We start from the raw sequence: 5,297 nt of genomic DNA on the forward strand, positions 1-5,297 counted from the left end.
GGATATAGTAAACCTGGAGTGAAGCATCGGATTCTATAACTAGTGTCACAGGAATGGTTCAAAACATAGACAGTAAGAAGAGTCAGTCTTCTTGTACTTAATTCGGCTTTGTACATTTTGTATTTAATTCCGATGCAATTTCTGTGTTTCATCGTCAATAAGAAGGTCCAAGGGATACAGTAAACCTGAAGTGAAGCATCGGAGTCTATAACTAGTGTCACAGGACTGGTTCAAAAGATAGACAGTAAGATGAGTCAGTCTTCTTGAACTTAATTCTGCATTGTGCCTTTTGTATTTAATTCCGATGCAATTTCTGTGTTTCATCGTCAATAAGATGGTCCAAGGGATACAGTAAACCTGAAGTGAAGCATCGGAATCTATAACTAGTGTCACTGGAATGGTTCAAAGCATAGTCAGTAAGGAGAGTCAGTCTTCTTGTACTTAAGTCGGCATTGTGCCTTTTGTATTTAATTCCGATGCATTTTCAGTGTTTCATCGTCAATAAGAAGGTCCAAGGGATACAGTAAACCTGAAGTGAAGCATCGTAATTTATAACTAGTGTCACAGGATGGGTTCAAAACATAGTCAGTAAGGAGAGTCAGTCTTCTTGTACTTTATTCGGCATTGTGATTTTTGTATATAATTCCGATGCAATTGCTGTGTTTCATCGTCAATAAGAAGGACCAAGGGATACAGTAAACCTGGAGTGAAGCATCGGAATCTATAACTAGTGTCACAGGGATGGTTCAAATCATAGACAGTAAGAAGAGTCAGTCTTGTTGTACTTAAGTCGGCATTCATTTTCTATTTGATTCCGATGCAATTTCTGTGTTTCATCGTCAATAAGAAGGTCAGAGGGATACAGTAATCCTGAAGTGAAGCATCGGAATCTATAACTAGTGTCACAGGGATGGTTCAAAACATAGACAGTAAGAAGAGTCAGTCTTCTTGTACTTAAGTCGGCATTGTGCCTTTTCTATTTAATTCCGATGCAATTTCTGTGTTTCATCGTCAATAAGAAGGTCCAAGGTATACAGTAAACCTGAAGTGAAGCATCTGATCTATAACTAGTGTCACAGAAATGGTTCAAAACATAGCCACCAAGAAGAGTCAAACTTGTTGTACTTAAGTCGGCATTGTGCCTTTTCTATTTAATTCCGATGCAATTTCTGTGTTTCATCGTCAATAAGAAGGTCCAAGGGAAACAGTAAACCTGAAGTGAAGCATCGTAATTTATAACTAGTGTCACAGGAAGGGTTCAAAACATAGTCAGTAAGGAGAGTCAGTCTTCTTGTACTTTAGTCGGCATTGTGATTTTTGTATATAATTCCGATGCAATTGCTGTGTTTCATCGTCAATAAGAAGGACCAAGGGATACAGTAAACCTGGAGTGAAGCATCGGAATCTATAACTAGTGTCACAGGGATGGTTCAAAGCATAGTCAGTAAGAAGAGTCAGCTTCTTGTCCTTAAGTCGGCATTGTGCGTTTTGTATTTAATTCCGATGCAATTCCTGTGTTTCATCGTCAATATGAAGGTCCAAGGGATACAGTAAACCTAGAGTGAAGCATCGGAATCTGTAACTAGTGTCAATGGAATGGTTCAAAAAATAGTCAGTAAATAGAGTCAATCTTCTTGTACTTAAGTCGGCATTGTGCCTTTTCTATTTAATTCCGATGCAATTTCTGTGTTTCATCGTCAATAAGAAGATTCAAGGGATATAGTAAACCTGGAGTGAAGCATCGGAATCTATAACTAGTGTCACAGGAATGGTTCAAAACATAGACAGTAAGAAGAGTCAGTCTTCTTGTACTTACGTCGACATTGTGCCTTTTGTATTTAATTCCGATGCGATTTCTGTGTTTCAACGTCAATAAGAAGGTCAGAGGGATACAATAAACCTGAAGTGAAGCATCGGAATCTATAACTAGTGTCACAGGAATGGTTCAAAACAAAGTCAGTAAGAAGCTTCAGTCTTCTTGTCCTTAAGTCGGCATTGTGCCTTTTGTATTTAATTCCGATGCAATATCTGTGTTTCATCGTCAATAAGATGGTCCAAGGGATACAGTAAACCTGAAGTGAAGCTTCGGAATCCATAGCTAGTGTCACAGGAATGCTTCAAAACATGGTCAGTAAGAAGAGTCAGTCTTCTTGTCCTTATGACGGCATTGTGCCTTTTGTATTTAATTCCGATGCAATTTCTGTGTTTCATCGTCAATAAGAAGGTCCAAGGGATACAGCAAACCTGGAGTGAAGCATCGGAGTCTATAACTAGTGTCACAGGAATGGTTCAAAGCATAGACAGTAAGAAGGGTCAGTCTTCTTGACCTTAATTCTGCTTTGTGCCTTTTGTATTTAATTCCGATGCAATTTCTGTGTTTCATCGTCAATAAGAAGGTCCAAGGTATACTGTAAAAATGAAGTGAAGCATCGGATCTATAACTAGTGTCACAGGAATGGTTCAAAACATAGTCAGTAAGAAGAGTCAGATTTTTGTCCTTAAGTCGGCATTGTGCCTTTTCTATTTAATTCCGATGCAATTTCTGTGTTTCATCGTCAATAAGAGGGTGCAAGGGATACAGTAAACTTGGAGTGAAGCATCGGAATTTATAACTAGTGTCACAGGAATGGTTCAAAACATAGTCAGTAAGAAGAGTCAGTCTTCTTGTACTTAAGTCGGCATTGTGCCTTTTTATTTAATTCCGATGCAATTTCTGTGTTTCATCGTCAATAAGAAGGTCAGAGGGATACAATAAACCTGAAGTGAAGCATCGGAATCTATAACTAGTGTCACAGGAATGGTTCAAAGGAAAGTCAGTAAGAAGAGTCAGTCTTATTGTCCTTAAGTCGGCATTGTGCTTTTTGTATTTAATTCCGATGCAATTTCTGTGTTTCATCGTCAATAAGAAGGTCCAAGGGATACAGTAAACATGGAGTGAAGCATCGGAATCTATAACTATTGTCAATGGAATGGTTCAAAACATAGTCAGTAAGAAGAGTCAGTCTTCTTGTACTTAAGTCGGCATTGTGCTTTTTCTATTTAATTCCGATGCAATTTCTGTGTTTCATCGTCAATAAGAAGGTCCAAGGGATATAGTAAGCCTGGAGTGAAGCATCGGAATCTATAACTAGTGTCACAGGAATGGTTCAAAACATAGACAGTAAGAAGAGTCAGTCTTCTTTTACTTACGTCGACATTGTGCCTTTTCTATTTAATTCCGATGCAATTTCTGTGTTTCATCGTCAATAAGAAGGTCCAAGGTATACAGTAAAAATGAAGTGAAGCATCGGATCTATAACTAGTGTCACAGGAATGGTTCAAAATATAGTCAGTAAGAAGAGTCAGGTTTTTGTCCTTAAGTCGGCATTGTGCTTTTTCTATTTAATTCCGATGCAATTTCTGTGTTTCATCGTCAATAAGAAGGTGCAAGGGATACAGTAAACCTGGAGTGAAGCATCGGAATTTATAACTAGTGTCACAGGAATGGTTCAAAACATAGTCAGTAAGAAGAGTCAGTCTTCTTGTACTTAAGTCGGCATTGTGCCTTTTTATTTAATTCCGATGCAATTTCTGTGTTTCATCGTCAATAAGAAGGTCAGAGGGATACAATAAACCTGAAGTGAAGCATCGGAATCTATAACTCGTGTCACAGGAATGGTTCAAAGCAAAGTCAGTAAGAAGAGTCAGTCTTCTTGTCCTTAAGTCGGTATTGTGCCTTTTGTATTTAATTCCGATGCAATTTCTGTGTTTCATCGTCAATAAGAAGGTCCAAGGGATTCAGTAAACATTGAGTGAAGCATCGGAATCTATAACTAGTGTCAATGGAATGGTTCAAAACATAGTCAGTAAGAAGAGTCAGTCTTCTTGTACTTAAGTCGGCATTGTGCTTTTTCTATTGAATTCCGATGCAATTTCTGTGTTTCATCGTCAATAAGAAGGTCCAAGGGATATAGTAAGCCTGGAGTGAAGCATCGGAATCTATAACTAGTGTCACAGGAATGGTTCAAAACATAGACAGTAAGATGAGTCAGTCTTCTTGTACTTACGTCGACATTGTGCCTTTTCTATTTAATTCCGATGCAATTTCTGTGTTTCATCGTCAATAAGAAGGTCAGAGGGATACAATAAACCTGAAGTGAAGCATCGGAATCTATAACTAGTGTCACAGGAATGGTTCAAAACATAGACAGTAAGAAGAGTCAGTCTTCTTGTCCTTAAGTCGGCATTGTGCCTTTTGTATTTAATTCGGATGCAATTTCTGTATTTCATCGTCAATAAGAACGTCCAAGGGATACGGTAAACCTGGAGTGAAGCATCGGAATCTATAACTAGTGTCACAGGAATGGTTCAAAACATAGACAGTAATAAGAGTCAGTCTTCTTGTATTTAAGTCCGCATTGTGCCTTTTCTGTTTAATTCCGATGCAATTTCTGTGTTTCATCGTCAATAAGTAGGGTCCAAGGGATACAGTAAACCTGGAGTGAAGCTTCGGAATCTATAACTAGTCTCACAGGAATGGTTCAAAACATAGACAGTAAGAAGAGTCAGTCTTCGTGTACTTAAGTCGGCATTTTGCCTTTTGTATTTAATTCCGATGCAATTTCTGTGTTTCATCGTCAATAAGAAGGTCCAAGGGATACAGTAAACCTGAGGTGAAGCATCGGAATCTATAACTAGAGTCACAGGAATGGTTCAAATCATAGTCAGTGAGAAGAGTCAGTCTTCTTGTACTTAAGACGGCATTGTACCTTTCCTATTTAATTCCGATGAAATTTCTGTGTTTCATCGTCAATAACAAGGTCCAGGTGATACAGTAAACCTGGAGTGAAGCATCGGATTCTATAACTAGTGTCACAGGAATGGTTCAAAACATAGACAGTAAGAAGAGTCAGTCTTCTTGTACTTAATTCGGCTTTGTACATTTTGTATTTAATTCCGATGCAATTTCTGTGTTTCATCGTCAATAAGAAGGTCCAAGGGATATAGTAAACTTTGAGTGAAGCATCGGATTCTATAACTAGTGTCACAGGAATGGTTAAAACATAGACAGTAAGATGAGTCAGTCTTCTTGAACTTAATTCTGCATTGTGCCTTTCGTATTTAATTCCGATGCAATTTCTGTGTTTCATCGTCAATAAGAAGGTCCAAGGGATACAGTAAACCTGAAGTGAAGCATCGGAATCTATAACTAGTGTCACAGGAATGGTTCAAAACATAGTCAGTAAGGAGAGTGAGTCTTCTTGTACTTAAGTCGGCATTGTGCCTTTTGTATTTAATTCCGATGCATTTTCTGTGTT

The sequence above is a fragment of the Schistocerca piceifrons genome, unplaced genomic scaffold (assembly GCF_021461385.2).
Source record: "Schistocerca piceifrons isolate TAMUIC-IGC-003096 unplaced genomic scaffold, iqSchPice1.1 HiC_scaffold_1544, whole genome shotgun sequence".
Lineage (NCBI taxonomy): Eukaryota > Metazoa > Arthropoda > Insecta > Orthoptera > Acrididae > Schistocerca > Schistocerca piceifrons.